General features: G+C 34.1%; 1 long non-coding RNA gene across 2 annotated transcripts in view; it reads right to left on the minus strand.

Annotated features, from left to right (window-relative positions):
- LOC128928926 (uncharacterized) overlaps positions 1-15,179 on the minus strand; it is a 40,755-nt gene extending 25,576 nt beyond the window's left edge. For both annotated transcript variants that reach the window (XR_008474715.2, XR_013521656.1), the window contains exon 1: positions 15,113-15,179. This is a non-coding gene — a long non-coding RNA (uncharacterized LOC128928926). The remainder of the gene's footprint in view (positions 1-15,112) is intronic.
- Positions 15,180-17,312: the final 2,133 nt, after the last annotated feature.

Consider the following 17,312-nt stretch of genomic DNA (forward strand, 5'->3'; position numbering starts at 1 on the left):
GCTAATGTAGTGATTATAATGGGCCACGCTCTCTATTTAACTAACGGGACACAAAGCATAAGTGAGAATATTTTTTTATGTTTTTCTTTATGTTATTGAACTTTTAAAATAGATAATAATCTGGCTTCTTCTTCTACTCTGCTTTATCCAGGTTAATATAGCTACAAATTTTTCCCAATATTTATTTATTCTAATGTTTTAGATATCTCTTCAGTAAAGGCCATAAAGTTAAGGCTAAAATAAAATCCAATCTGGCAACTTTTGTATCAATTTGATATTAATATTCAATATCATTTTGGATATAGTAAGAGATATACTATTATAACATGCTTTTTCTAAAAAACCTATTCTAATTATTTTTGTTTTTTTACTCTTGACTTTAGATTATATCATACACACACAAACACACACACACACACACACCCCTCCATCAATAGTCTCCTCTAATATTTAGGAATATAATAATTCTTTTTTTTTTTCTTATTTTTTTATTGCATTTTAGGTTTTGGGGTACATGTGCAGAGCATGTACAGTTGCATAGGTACACACATGGCAGTGTTCTGTTTGCTTTCACCCCTTCACCCACATTTGGCGTTTCTCCCCAGGCTATCCCTCCCCACCTCCCCCTCCCACTGGCCCTCCCCTTTTCCCTCCAATAGACCCCAGTGTTTAGTACTCCCCTTTCTGTGTCCATGTGTTCTCATTTTTCATCACCCGCCTATGAGTGAGAATATGCGGTGTTTCATTTTCTGTTCTTGTGTCAGTTTGCTGAGAATGATGTTCTCCAGATTCATCCATGTCCCTACAAACGACACGAACTCATCATTTCTGATTGCTGCATAATATTCCATGGTGTATATGTGCCACATTTTCCCAATCCAGTCTATCATCAATGGGCATTTGGGTTGATTCCAGGTCTTTGCTATTGTAAACAGTGCTGCAATGAACATTCGTGTGCATGTGTCCTTATAGTAGAATGATTTATAGTCCTTTGGGTATATACCCAGTAATGGGATTGCTGGGTCAAATGGAATGTCTATTTCTAAGGCCTTGAGAAATCGCCACACTGTCTTCCACAATGGTTGGACTAATTTACACTCCCACCAACAGTATAATCATTCTTTTTAAATTATTTTGTGTTTGTTCTAAGTATTTGTAAAGAGGCATCATCAAATGATCAAACGGTATGTTATTTACAATTTTATCTTACTTACAGATAACAGAAAGACATTAAAATACAAGCAAAGTTGTTTCTCCACATTTATATTCTATTGTTTATCATGTAATACATATACACACACAAACACACATACACACAGCCATAAAACATTCTTTCACTTATTTTGAATTCATTTTGATTATGTAAATTTTTACTTTTTTTTTTTTTTTTTTGTCTAATTCCTATATGGAATCATTTTTGTTCTGCCTTAAGAACTCCCTCTAGAATTTCTTTTAGCATGGGTTGTCTCTTAAGATTTTTGAAGTATAAAGATGTGTGTGTGGTGTGTGTTTATGTTGTGTGTGTGTGTATATATGTACGAAAATGACTTTAGTTTTACTTCATTTTGAAGAATTTTTTTTTTCTAGTGTTGGCAGTGATTTTCCTTCAGGTAATTAATTTCTTTTTGTATTTACGACAGGCAATTTTTTAAGAAGTCTTTTGTCAGTCTAAACACTCTTCTTTTGATGATCATATGTGTTTTTCTCTGATTGCTTTTAAGAATTTCCTTTTTCTTTGATTTACTATGATATGTCTGTGTTTATATTATTTTAATTTCCCTCCTTGGAATTATTTTGATTTCTTCAATTTGCATGTTGCTGTCTGTTTTGAATACTATCTCATCGAACATGATCTTTGCTCCATTTTCTCTTTCTACAGCTTCTGGGACTCCAGTTACACCAAAATTTGACATTATCATGATGTTCTCTATGCTTCTCTTCACTCTCTTATAATTTTGAAAAATCTTGCCCCATCTTATGGAGTTTTTTGGGCCATATTTTCTGCTTTATTAATTCTCTTTTTTACTATAAGTATTTAATTAAAGTCATCTTTTTAATTATTTTTTAATATAATTGTATTATATTATATCCAAGTTACTTTTGCAGTTTCCAATTACCTGAAAAATTATTTGGTCAGCTTTAATTTCTACTTCTACCTTCTTCACCCAATAATTCCAGTATATTGAGGTATGTAATCTGTTTCTGTTTTTAGTCTACATAATGAATTTCATTAATTGTTTCTTATATTCCACTACCTCTTTCTTTGTAACTACATTATGGAAAAATGAATTGTACGTGTAATACAAAGCCTTGGATGATGGTATTATCTTCTAGAGAGGATTTTCATTTACTTCTTTAGAGCAATTTCAGTATAGTTAATGGAATACCTTCTTAATCTACATTCAATTCTTTCAGTTCTCTACACAACCAAGATTATAGGCAGCCAAGCCCCTCATTCATTCAAAGCCTAATTTATCTTCCTTTGACTCTTATCATTTGGGTTTTTCATTTGAGAATTTCAACTTTATTGAAAGTTGTTTAATGGATATTTGACTTTGGATTTTCCCTTCATCATTTGATGCCTTTAAAGTCAGTTTAGTTTTAAACTATTATTTTTGTTGTTTGTTTGATTTTTTTTTTAGTCAGCAGATATTGTCAGGGCAAAAGAAATTCTGACTGTTAATGTTATTTTTCTGAATTCTACTCTGGTGTATTAAATTTGTTTTACTGGTGCCTCAGTATCTCATTAATGGTTTTGTGGTTTTGAGATGATTATAAATATATATTTTTAATGCTTTAGCTATATTCTGAAAGGTATTTGTTCTATGTTACTAATTATCATTAGCAAATATCTCTGAGTTTTTATTAATATTTTATTATTTTTCAATCTAGTAAAGCCCATCTTAGCTATATTGAATATTTTGAAGATATCAGTGAAAGTGACATTCATTTATCACAGTAAGATGTTTATGATGAAAGGAAAGTGAGAATTGAGAGATTTTCATGAAGATATCAAGAAATAAAAATAATTTAAAGGTCCTTCTGATTTTTCTCTTGTAGAGATAAGCTGTCTATTGGATGCTTTGGATAACATGATTTTAAGTGTACTAGGAAAGGTAGTTTTAAGTCTTCAGAAACTTCACAGCATTTTCTCCCGACTATGTTTCCATAAATCACTATTAATTTCTTTATTTCTTTCATGTCTTATCATATATTAATTAAACTTCAGGGAAAATCCTGAAAATGTGTTTCTTGTCACATAAATATTTGAAAAGCATATTTTAAAACAGATAAATGTCAAACACAGAACCTTGAATCACAAGATTCTGTGAATTTTGAAATACTTTTAACAGCCAAAATTTGTTGATTGTATATTTTGAGTACATTTTAGATTTTGAGTATAAAAAAGAGAAATTAAAGTAAGTATGGAGTGATACGATAGCCTATATTATTTTAAAGATAGTTTAATTTTGTAAAGGCCTGCTTGCATACATTTAGGTTGTTACAGCTATAATCCCCACAATAGCTTTGATTCCATTAGGAAGAAGTTATAGCAGCAGTATGAAAATAAAAATAGTTTAGTGTTATCAATGTGGTTTAATTCTAAAATTATGGTTGAAAATAATTCAAGAGAGCAGAATAGGGTTGGTAGAGACAGAACTTCAAACTTGTAAAACTTATAATAAACTTTCAGACCTGATTATAATTTAAAATATATATATAGCTGATCTGGGGCTTTTGTAGAAATTTAATCTGTCAATTTTTAATCTTCCCCTTACTCCCAATCTTTTCTGCGGAATTGACAGAACTTTTTTGATTAATGTGCAAAACAGAAAGTTCAAATTCAAGCAATCTATATTTTAAGACTGTATTGAAAGCTTGATGAATATAAATGACAATTGAAAACAGAACTTAAGCTTTCCAATTCTCCTCTATGAGAAAAAAAAGTGAAATTAAGATTTCATTTAGAAAAAAATATTGGACATATATGGAATTATAAAAGTTGAGAAAGGATACTACTCTGTAAATGTTATCCAACTGCACACCATATATGGCAACTGTGGTCTTGTGAAATGTGACTTAAAAATCCTACCAAAAAATTTATTCTTGTTAAAATTGAATATTTTACAGTAATTGTCTTGGTAGACTTAGCACTTAATATATTATAAACATGATAGTCTTCTAAAACGAATTTCTAAGTAGAAATTTCTTTAAGAATTAATTGAGAGAGGGTGGGGCCAAAATAGCTAACTAGAAGCAGTGGTGTTCACAGGCTCCCTTAGGAACAAAGCACAATAAGTGTGTGAATCCTTCACCAGCAACCAAGATATCCAGGTTCTCTCATCAAAATTGAATAAAAGGCTAGTGTGACCCATGGAAAGAAGGAAGAACACTGTAGTGCTGTGGCCCATCTGAAAACTGCACAGAGTAGGGGAACCCCTTCCCCTCAGACAAGGGAGGTGGTCAGTAAGCGTGCTACGCAACTGGGAAAACTACTTTTATTCACAGAATGGTGCAACCCATGGATCAGAAGATCCTACATGCCAACCCATGCCACTGGGGCCTAGCATCCCAACCCTAGAATGTGGAGATTCTTACAGCCTTTCTTCAGGAATCTGCCTAAGCCTACTTAACTCCTTGGGGAAGCGGTGATCAGCACCTTGGCTGTGGATGTCTGCTATCTAAGCCCTTTGAGCTCCTCAGGGGAGGGACAGCAGCCACTCGCAACTACCGAACACACTAAGCTCCCTGGGCAGGTAAAGGGTGACACCTCTATCGCTTCAGGCCGCATGTTTGCCTGCTGGAGCCAGGGAGGTTGGATGGCATGGTCTTAAGACTTGTTTCTACAGCCCAACACATTTGCTGTGGTAGTCTGCAGCCAGAGGACTTCTTCAGGTGTGACCCTGACCCATCTTTTCTCATTGGATGGGACTTCCCTCCAAGAATACCAATAACCCCAGCCAGAGGCTCAGGGACAGAATCTGGATCTCCCTGGGCCTGAGCCTCTAGTGAGAGGGGTGGCTGCAGTCTCTGTGGACCAGCAGACTTAGCATCTCCTCCTGGTAGTTCCAAGGAATCCATGCAGCCCAGATGAGTAGATTTCCCCCCAGAGAAGCATACTCCCTCTGCCAAAGGACAAAGTCCTCCATTAAGCGAGTCCTGTTCTCCTGCCACCCAACTGGGTGAGATACTGTCAGATACCTTATACAGGAGTGATCCTACTGGCATCAGGTTAGTGCCCTTCAAGGTCAGAGGTCCCAGAAGAAAAAGCAGGCACCCATCTGGGCACCCATCTTTACTGTTCTCCAGCCTCTTTCAGTGACATCTCCAGGCACTGTAGAAAACAAGATTAATAGAGCCTGAAGTGAACCCCGAGCAAATTGCAGCAGCCCTACAGAAGAGGGACCTGATTATTGAAAGGAAAACAAGCAGAAAGCAACAGCAACAGCATCAACAACAACAAAAAGCCTCCACAAAACCTCATCCATGGATCAGTGACCTCAAAGATAGAAACTAGACAAACTCATGAAGATGACAAAGAATCAACGTAAACATGTTGAAAACCCAATGCCTCTTCTCCTCCAAATGATTGCAATATCTCCCCATCAGGGGTGCAGAACTGGACTGAAGATCATATGAAAATGGATAGAAGTGGGCTTCAGATGATGCATAATAAAAAACTATGTTGAGCTAAAGGAGCATGTTCTAACCCAATGCAGAGAAGCTAAGAACATTGATAAAAGGTTAATGGAATTGCTAACTAGAATAAACAGTTTAGAGAGGAACTGGAATAACCTGTTTAGATGGAGCTGAAAAACATAGCACAAGAACTTCATGAAGCATGAACAAGTACCAACAGCTATATTGACCAAGCAGAAGAAAGGATACCAGAATTTGAAGACAATCTTTCTGAACTAAGCCATGCAGACAAGAATAGAGAGAAGAGAATGAACAGGAATGAACAAAGCCTCCAAGAAATATGAGACTTTAAAAAAAGAACAAACCTATGCTTGATTTGAGTACCAGAAGGAGATGGGGAGAATGGAAACAAGCTGGAAAAAACACGTCAGGATATTATCTAGGAAAACTTTCCCAACCTAGCAAAATAGGCCAATATGCAAATTCAGGAAACACAGAGGACCCCATTAAGATACTCCACAAGAAGATCAACCCCAAAACATCATCAGATCCTCCAATGTTAAGGGCAGACAAAGAGAAAGGCCAGTCACCTACAAAGGGAAGCCCATCAGACTAACAGTGGATGACACAGCAGAAATTCTACAAGCAAGAAGAGAGTGAGGGGCCAATATTCAACATTCTTAAAGAAAAAAACTTTCAGCACATAGTTTCATATACAGCCAAACTAAGCTTCATAAGCGAAGGAGAAAGACAAGCAAATGCTGAAGGATTTTGTTACCACCAGGCCTTCCCTACAAAAGCTCCTGAAAGAAACATGGAAAGGAAAAACCATTACCAGCCACCACAAAACACAGCAAAATATAAAGACCAGTGACAGTATGAGAAAACTGCATCAACGAGTGTGCAAAATAACCAAATAGCATCCTATATGCAGAGACACACATGGGCTCAAAATAAAGGGATGAGGGAATACTTACCAAGCAAATGGAAAGCAAAAGAAAACAGGGGTTGCAATCCTAGTCTCTGACAAAACAGAATTGAAACCGGCAAAGATAAAAAAAGACAAAGAAGGCATTACATAATGGTAGGGGGAACAATTAAACAAGAAGAGTTAACTATCCCAAATATATATGCACCCAATACAGGAACACCCAGATTCATAAAACAAGTTCTTAGAGATCTGAATAAAGGCTGAAACTGCCACACAGTAATAGTGGGGAACTTTAACCACCCCATTGTCAGTATTAGACAGATCAGCGAGACAGAGAATTAACAAGGATATTCAGAACTTTAATTCAGCTCTGAATCAAGTGGACCTAGTAGACATCTATAGAACTCTCTACCCCAAATCAACAGAATATATGTTCTTCCCAATGCCACATGGCACTTATTCTAAGATCGGCCACATAATTGAAAGTAAAATACTTCTCAGCAAGTGCAAAAGAACAGAAATCATGACAAAAATTCTCTCAAACCACAGTGCACTCAAATTGGGATTCAGGATTAAGACACTCACTCAAAACCACACAATTACATGGAAATTAAACAACCTGCTCCTGAGTGACTCTTGGGTAAATAATTAAATCACAGCAGAAATCAGTAAGTTTTTTGAAACCAATGAGAACAAAGGGACAATATACCGGAATCTCTGGGACACAGCTAAAGCAGTGTTAAGAGGGAAATTTATAGCCCTAAATATTCACATCAGAAAGCTAGAGAGAACTCAAATGAACACCCTGACATCACAATTAAAAGAGCTAGAGAGGCAAGAGCAAACTAATCCAAAAGCTAGCAGAAGACAAGATATAATTAAGATCAGAGAAGAATTGAAGGAGATAAAGACAAACAAAAAGCCTTCAAAAAAATCAATGAATACTGGAGTGGTTTTTTTTTTAATTAACAAGATAGATCCTAACTAGACTAATAAAAAACAGACAGAAGAATAAAATAGACACAATAAAAATGATAAAGGGAATATCACCACTGACCCCTCAGACATATAAACTACCATCAGAAAATATTATAAACATCTATACACAAATAAGCCAGAAAATCTATAAGAAATGGATAAACTCCTGGACACATGTCTCCTCCCAAGACTAAACCAGGAAGAAGTCAAATCCTTGGATAGACCAGTAACAAGTTCGGAAATTGAGGCAGCAATTAATCACCTACCAACCGAAAAAAGTGCAGGACCAGATGGATTCAAAAATGAATTCCACCAGAGATACAAAGAGGAGCTGGCACCATTCCTTCTGAAACTACTTCAAAGAATTGAAAAGGAGGGACTTCTTCCTAACTCATTTTATGAAGCCAACATCATCCTGATACCAAATCTGGGAAGAGACACAACAAAAAAAGAAAACTTTGGGCCAATATCGCTGATAAACATTGATGCAAAAAACCTCAGTAAAATACTGGCAAACCAAATCCAGTAACACAACAAAAAGCTTCTCCATCACGTGCAAGTCAGCCTCATCCCTAGGATGCAAGGCTGGTTCAACATACGCAAATCAATAAACATAATCCATCACATAAACAGAACCAAAGACAAAAACCACATGATTATCTCAATAGACGCAGAAAAGGACTTTGATAAAATTCAACATCACTTCATGTTAAAAAGTCTCAACAAAATAGGTATTGATGGAACATATCTTAAAATGAGAGCTTTTTATGACAAACACACAGCCAATATCATATTGAATGGACAAAAGCTGGAAACATTCCCTTCAAAAAGTGGTACAAGATAAAGGTGCCCTCTGTCACCACTCCTATTCAATATAGTATTGGAAGTTCTGGCCAGGACAATCAGGCAAGAGAAAGAAATAAAGCATCTTCAAATAGGAAGAGAAGAAGTCAAATTTTCTCTGCTTGCAGATGACATGATTTTATATTTAGAAAATCCCATCATCTCAGCTCAAAAACTCCTTGAGCAACTTCAGCAAAGTCTCAGGATATAAAATCAAAATCATTCCTTTACACCAAAAATAGGCAAGCAGAGAGACAAATCATAAATTAACTCCTATTTACAATTGCTACAAAGAGAATAAAATACCTAGGAATATAAGCTAACAAGGGGTGTGAAAAGTCCCTTGAAGGAGAATTACAAATTGCTGCTCAAGGAAATAAGACAGGACACAAGCAAATGGAAAGAAATTGTATCCTCATGGATAGGAAGAATTAATATCATGAAAATGGCCATACTGCCCAAAGTAATTTATAGATTCAATACTATTCCCATCAAACTGCCATTAAAATTCTTCTCAGAATTAGAAAAAAATATTTTAAGTTTCATATGTAATCAAAGAAACCCAAATAACCAAGACAATCCTAAAGAACAAGGACAACATTGGAGGCATCACACTACCTGACTTCAAACTTTACTTTAAGGATGCAATAACCAAAACAGCATGGTACTGGTATCAAAACAGACACATAAATAAATGGAGCAGAACAGAGACCTCTAAAATAACACCACATATCTACAACCATCTGATATTCAACAAACCTGACAAAAACAAGCAAGAGTAAAAGAATCTTCTATTCAGTAAATGGCACTGGGAAAACTGACTAGCTATATGTAGAAAACTAAAACTGGATCCCTTCCTTACACCTTATATAAAAATTAACTAAGATGGATCAAAGATTTAAATGTAAAACCCAAAACCATAAAACCCCTAGAAGAAACCCTAGGCAATACCATTCAGGACATAGGTATGGGCAAATACTTCATGACGAATGCCAAAAGCAATTGCAACAGAAGCCAAAATTGACAAATAGGACCTAATTAAACTAAAGAGCTTTTGCACAGCAAAAGAAATTATCATCTGAACAGGTAACCTACAGAATGGAAGAAAAAAATTTCAATCTATCCATTTGACAAAGGTCTAATATCCAGAAGTTACAGGGAAATTAAACATTTACAAGAAAAGAACAACTCCATCAAAATGTGGGCAAAGGATCTGAACAGACACTTCTCAAAAGAAGACGTTTACATGGTAAACAAACATATGAAGAAAAGCTCAGCATCACTCATCATCCGAGACATGCATATCAAAACCACAATGAGATACCATCTCACACCAGTCAGAATGTCCTTCATTAAAAAGTCAGGAAACAACAGATGCTGGAGAGGCTGTGGAGAAATAGCAACACTGTTACACTGTTGGTGGGATTGTAAATTAGTTTAACCATTGTAGAAGACAGTGTGGCGATTCCTCAAGGATCTAGAACCAGAAATATCATTTGACCAGGAATCCCATTACTAGGTATGTATTCAAAGGAATATAAATCACTCTACTATAAAGATACATGCACACGTACGTTTATTGCAGCACTATTTATAATAGTAAAGACATAGAACCAACCCAAATCCCTGTCAATGATATAATGGATAAAGAAAATGTGGCACATATACACCATGGAATATTATGCAGCCATAAAAAGAAACCAGATTATGTCCTTTGCAGGGACATGGATGAAGCTGGAAGCCATCATCCTTAGCAAACAAACACAGGAACAGAAAACCAAGCACCACATGTCCTCATGCATAAGTGGGAGTTGAACATTGAAAATATACAGACACAGAGAGAGGAACAACACACACCATGGCCTTTGTGGGTGGGATGTGAGGAGAGGACGGGTCAGAAGGTATAGCAAACCACCATGGCACATGTATAGCTATGTAACAAACCTGCATGTTCTGCACACGTGTCCCATTTTGTTTTTTAGAAGAAAAAAAAGAATCAGTTGATAAGAAACAATTAAAAGTACATACGTTGCTATTTGTTTTTTGTAAAATATAGCTGTCTCATGTAGAAAGCTACCTTATTAACTATGTGTTGTACTCTATGAACACTGACTCTTGATACCATAGGCCCAGATAACTTCTTTGGCAATCATGAAAGTCTTCCTTAATGTAAGAAGGGAAAATATGTCCTAAAGAATGATTAAGTGCATATAATTTATTGAGAATTATATACATTATATTTAACAGTTAATAAATTTTCTAAAACACTTAAAATACCCAGAGATACGCTATGAACCTGAAACTAATTTCTCAACTTTCCTAACTAGATTGTTTCATATTACAGGCTCATCTTGGTATCTTCTGTTTTCATTAATTATTATAAATGGACAAATAAAAATCATATATGTTTATTATGCACAGCATGATGTTTTGATATATAGGTATACATTGTGGAATGGTTAACAAGGTAATTAACACATGCATTACCCCATATATTTATCCTTGGTGATTTTCAAGAACATAATACATTGTTATTAACTATAGTAACTATGTTTTATACTAGATCTCTTGAAATTATTTCTTCTAACTGAAATGTTTTATATATATAACATATTTTTAAAATAGATTTTCTATATATATATATATATATATATATATATATATATATATATATAACTGTATTACTTTGTCTTTATACTACTATAAAGAATTATCTGAGACTGGATAATTTTTTTTTGTTTTTTTTGGAAATACTCTGAATCTCAGGCTGGAGTGCAGTGGCGTGATCTCAGCTCACTTCAACCTCTGCCTCCCAAGCTTAAGTGATTCTCCTGCCTCAGCCTCCTGAGTAGCTGCAATTACCAGTGTGTGCCACCATGTCCAGCTTTTTTCTATTTTTTGTAGAGTTGGGGTTTTGTCATGTCTCTCAAGCTGGTCTCAAACTCCTGAGCACAAGAGATCCTCTCACCTCGGCCTCTCAAAGTGCTGAGATTAAAGGTGTGAACTACAATGCCCTGTCTGAAACTTGGTAATTTATAAAGAAAGGAGGTTTAATTGACTCACAGTTCTACATGGCTGGGGATGCCTCAGGAAACTTACAGTCATTGCAGAAAGTGAAGGAGAAGACAGCAACTTCTTCAAAAGGCAGCAAATTAGAGATAGAATGAGGGTAAAACTGCTAAACACTTTTAAATCATCAGATTTCATGAGAACTCAGGAAACTGCCCACGTGATCCAATGACCCACACCTGTTCCCTCCCTGAACACCTGGGGATTACCATTCAAGATGATATTTGAGTGGGGACACACAGCCAAACCATATCAATGCTCATGCCATCTGCAGATGGCAACAATTTAACTTCTTTTCTGATTAGGAATGACTTTTATTTCTTTATCCTAATAAAAATAACTTAATCGTTCTGATGAGGATTTTCAGTATGATGTTAGGAAGTAGTGACAAGAGTGGACTTTCTTGTCTTGTCTTGTTCTTGATCTTAGAAGAAAAGTTTTCAACTTTTTATCATGGAGTATGATAGCTGAGATGTCATATATGCTCTTTATTATGTTGAGGTACATTTATTCTGTACCTAATTTGTTTAGACCTTTTATCATGAAAGAATGTTAAATTTTGTCTAATGCTTTCCTGGATCTGTTAAGATGATTATATGGTGTTCTTCATTGTGCTAATGTGGTTTTTCACATTTAGAGATTTACATATATTGAACCAGGCTTGTATGCCTGGAATACATTGTACTTAATCATGATGAATGATCTTTTAATATGTTGTTGAATTCAGTTTGATGCATTTTACTAGAGATTTCTGCATCTATGTTCATTAGATATATTGGCCTGCAATTTTCTTTTTTTGTCATGTCCTTGTCCAACTTTGGTATCAGAGTAATGCTGATCTCATAAAATGAGTTTGGAAGGATGTGATCATCTATAATATTTTTGGAAGAGGATTGACATTAGATCTTTTACAGGCTGGTAGATTTCAGAAATAAAACTATCAGGTACTGAGTTTCCTTTGGTGGGAGGGTTGTTATTACTGATTCAGTCTTTTTAGTTATTATTGATCCATTCAGACTTTCTCTTTCCTCATCATTCAGTCTCCGCTGCTTGTACATATTTAGGAATGTATCCATTTTTTCTAGGTTATCCAATTTGTTGATGTATCATTGTTCATAGTAGTTTCATAATCCTTTGTATTTCTATGTCATGAGTGGTAGTATCTCCTCTGTCATTTTAGATTTTATTTATTTGAGTCTTTTTTTTCCTTCTTAGTCTAGCTGAAGGTTTTCAGTTGTGTTTATCTTTTAATAAACCCAACTCATAGTTTCATTGATTATTTTCTGTTGTTTTTCTACTCTCTATTTCACTTCTTTTGTTTGGATCCTTACTCCTTCCTTCCTTCTACTAACTTTAGGTCTAGTTTGTTCTTTTTCCAGTTCCTTGAGGAACAACCATTAAGTTGTTTATTTGAGTTTTTTTTTTTTTAATAATGTAGGCATTTATTGCTACAGACTTTCCTTATATAACTGCCTTTGCTGTATCCCATAAGTTTTGGTATGTTTAGTCTTATTTGACCCTTTGGGAGACTGGAGAATATTGTTTAATTTCCATGTATTTGTGAACTTTTAAAAATTTCGTCCTGTTACAGATTTTTAGGTTCATACCATTGTGATCAAAAAAGATATTTGATATGATTTTGATCTTAAATTCGTTAAGACATATTTTGTGGCCTAATATATCATCTATTTTGGAGAATGTTCTGGTGCACTTGTGAAGAATTTGTATTCTTCTTCTGGTGGATGAAATGTTATATATATGCCTGTTAGGTCTATTTTGTCTAAAGTGTAGTGTATCTCCTGTGTTTCCTTATTGATTTTGTTTCTGCATGATCTGTCCTTTGCTGAAATGAAGTATTGAAGTTCCTTGTGTTATTGTATTGCAATCTGTTTCTCCCTACAGATTGATTAATACTCACTTTAAGTATTTAAGTGCTCCAATGTGAGCTGCATATATACATATATATATATATAAACACACATACACACATTTATATATATATAATACAGATATATACATATACAGATATATATGTATTCTATATATATAGTATATGTAAAATCTATATTATATATATGGATATATATTAGATTATATACAATCTTCATATTTCCTGATAAATTGACATTCTTATTATATATTGACCTACTATGTCTATTTTTGTAGATTTTGACTCAAAAATTATTTTTCTCTAATATATATAGCTACTGCTGCTTTTTTGTGGGGTTCCATTTGCATAGAATATATTTTTTTATTTTTGAGACAGGTCTCATTCTGTCATCCAGGCTGGATTGCAGTGGCATGATCTCAGCTCACTGAAACCTCCTTCTGGGTCAAGTGATTCTTCTGCCTCAGCTTCCTGGGTAGCTGAGATTACAGCTGTGTGCCACTATGCCAAGATAATTTTTTCTTTTGTATTTTTAGTAGAGATGAGGCTTCATCATGTTGGCCAGGCTGGTTTCAAACTCCTGGACTCAAGCAATCCACCGGCTTTGGCCTCCAAAGTACAGGTGTGGGCCACTGTACCTGGCCTCTTTTCCTATTTCTTCCCTTTAAATCTCTATATTTCCCTAAAAGTAAATTAATCTCTTACAGGCAGTACATAGTTGTGTTTTTCCATTTTTATCTGTTCAGCCACTCTGTGACTTTCGATTTGAGAAATTAATTGAGTTATATTAAAGGTAACTATGGTCATATACTGCATAATGAAATTGTCATCAACAACAAACCATATATACAATGAAGTTCTTGTAAAAGTGCAGTATCATATTTATACTGTACCTTTCCTATGTTTAGGTATGTTTAGATACACAAATACTATTGTGTCACAATTGCCTATAGGGTTTAGTATGTTAACGTGCTGCACAGGTTTTGTAGCCGATGAGATGTAGTTATACTATATAGTTTAGGTGTGTGGTAGGCTAAACCATGTAGGTCTGTGTAAGTACACTCTATGATGTTTGCACAACAACAAAATCACCTAAAAATATATTTCCTAGATTGTGTCTCCATTGTTAAGAGTTATATGATTGTATTAAAATTCTGATAGATTAATAATTATTATTGCCATTTTGGTGATTGTTTTCTGGTTGTTTTGTAGATACTTATTTTTTTCCGTCTCTTGTTGTCTTCCATTTTTATGGATGATTTTCTCTAGTTGTGCTTTGAATCCTTATACTTTAATATTTTTAAACATGTTTAGTGTATCTGTGGAATTTTGCTTTGTGGTTACCACAAAGCTTACATAAAATATCTTAGTTATAATGAGCTATTGTAAGCTGGTAATAACATAACTTTGATTGCATTGAAAACATTTTGACTCCATTTAACCCGCATAATTTATGTTTTGATGTCACAGTTTACATTTTTTATACTGTGTGTTTCTTAACAAATTTTCATAGTTATCATTATTGTAAACAGTTTTATCTTTTAACCTTGATACTCATCAGAATATTTAATATCCAGCCATTGAGAAAGATTATTTCATCACACCAAAGCTTATAGTAACATTCATAAACAATTCTTAGTCTTTTGGTGAGCAAATACACAAAGTTCGTCTTCAACAAATACTTAAATGTCTTATCCTCACATCATGCCACTCTTCTAATTACTGTGCATAGATTGGAAAGTAAAAACTGACCAAAAACCTACCACTGAGACTGAATTTTAGCTTCAAACACAGACAACAAGTTGTGGGCATGCTTTCTCCAATGTCTTTCTCCTTTCACAAACAGGAATAAGAGGATTCTGAGGCTGTAGGTCACAATGGAACCACAAGTGGATTCCAGAACAAGGAATTCAGTCTTTAAATCAACATACAGAAGAAACCTGCATGCCAACAAGAGGTGCTCATCATGGATATCATATAAAGGAGAAATAAATTTCTATTGCTTTAGGCCCATTAAATTCAGTGTGCATTTGTTTTAGCAAGCTAGTGATGCATTTTATCCTTCTCCAATATCAGTTTTCCAATATAAACTTAGATAAAAATTTGAGATCTTTTTTTATTCCCAACGAGACAGTTCAAATCAGTACTTTGTCTTGCTGGTTCAAATACCTCTAATCCTATAGAAGTAAAGCTACGTAAAGGAAAACCTGTCAAAATTTCTACATTTCTGTTTCCCTTATGTATCACCTTCATTCATACTCTCAGGGGAAATACTTAAAAATGTTCTAAGATTCACCATTGACTTAAAAAAGATTCTCTCGCTTGATTTCTACTGTAACAAAATATTGTTGTTAAGAAGAGGACATTTTTAGACTCAATTTAATGATTTCTTGTGAACAATTAAATAAAAAATAATGGAAAGTTTGAAGTAGCAAATGTTATGTTCTGAGAAGCATATCAACTTACTGAGAAACAATTTTTCTATAACTTTAGTAGTTATAAATATTAGGAAAGTTTCTTAACTTTGGTTCTTACTTTTTTCCTTTTTATAGTGAAGTTTTAAGTATAGATTAGTGACTTTTAACAATTTTATGCCTTATATTTATGTATATGCATATATATATTAGCTATATACATATCTATTAGAATATATATCAATAAATTTATATTTCTTATGTATCTAGATTTAGGAATTTTTCTGTGTATGTTTAATACAAGTATGAATATTGGGAGTCACATAGGGCAGTAGTTGGTGAAAGATAAAGTGGTATTTTATAACCCCACTCACTTTCTCTTTTCCTGAAATGTTTAAACTCCTTCCTAGACTAAATTACAATACTGAAAAAGAGAACATGTTGAAGTGCATTGTATTTGTAAAGTCTTATCATTGCATGGATAAAAATTCTGCAAATAAGTGGAAATGCATCAGAATTGTGTCCCTCATCTATTTGCACTGGGGATTTAACAATTACATTAAAATAGGTTAGGGATTCATAAATCTTCTTACACTTTTTTTCTTTTTCTACCTTTCCTGAATTACTCCCTTTGTTTTCTTCTAGCCTACATATTTTTTAAGGGTTTGGTAAGTATTGAAATTTCCTTTGATATTGAAAATTTCAGTCACTAGAATTCTAAAAAGCACTGTACCAGCCAGTTTGGGCTTTAGAAATTCTGTTAAGATGGTGCTAACAATTTCATTAAGAACAGATGACTCAGAAGTGCAGATGAGTAAAAGCATTTTCTCCAACTTCATATCATGAAAAAAATGAGTTTATGTCATGGGTTCCAAAACTGGGTTCAGATAACAACCTTTTGAAGTGAATTTGGAGTGTCACAATGGAATCTGCAAGCTTCTCCCAACAAAAGAGATTTCTAAGTTGTTGCAAAGTAACTCTGTCCTTCACTTTTCTCGGAGAAAGGATTCCCATCTCTTCTGCCTCCAAACTTGTTTTCTTAAACAGATTATAGTAGAGCGTATCAGAAAAGGCTCTCCCACAAAAGTCAATTTTGTAAACATTTTTACAGAAGTCCTCTAAAGGGTAAACAAATAAGAAGTCTCCTCCACCTTACAGACGCTAATCTAAATTCATATTTAAGTACAGTAAATAAAATCTAGCCACCAAATTGAGGCTTTTGTACTGATATACTGACACAATCTTAAACCATTTCAATAAGAATTACGTAATCCTATCTATAAGTCATCAAAGCAGTCTAAATAATAAAAATAATGTGTATTGCTTAAAATGTAATAATATGTAATAGAAAAATCATAATTATATTTCTCATGAAAATTCAAAGTAGGCAATGATTTTTTTCTCAACTACTACCTATTTATGTAACTATTATATAATTTGAATTGCTAACAAATTGTTTAGTAGATATTTGTGAACCTGAAGATTCATGGGACTCTCATAAATTTGAGAGTTACTTACAATAGGAAAGATACATGCAAAAAAATTGTTA

This window comes from Callithrix jacchus, chromosome 8 (assembly GCF_049354715.1).
Source record: "Callithrix jacchus isolate 240 chromosome 8, calJac240_pri, whole genome shotgun sequence".
Classification (NCBI taxonomy): Eukaryota; Metazoa; Chordata; class Mammalia; order Primates; family Cebidae; genus Callithrix; species Callithrix jacchus.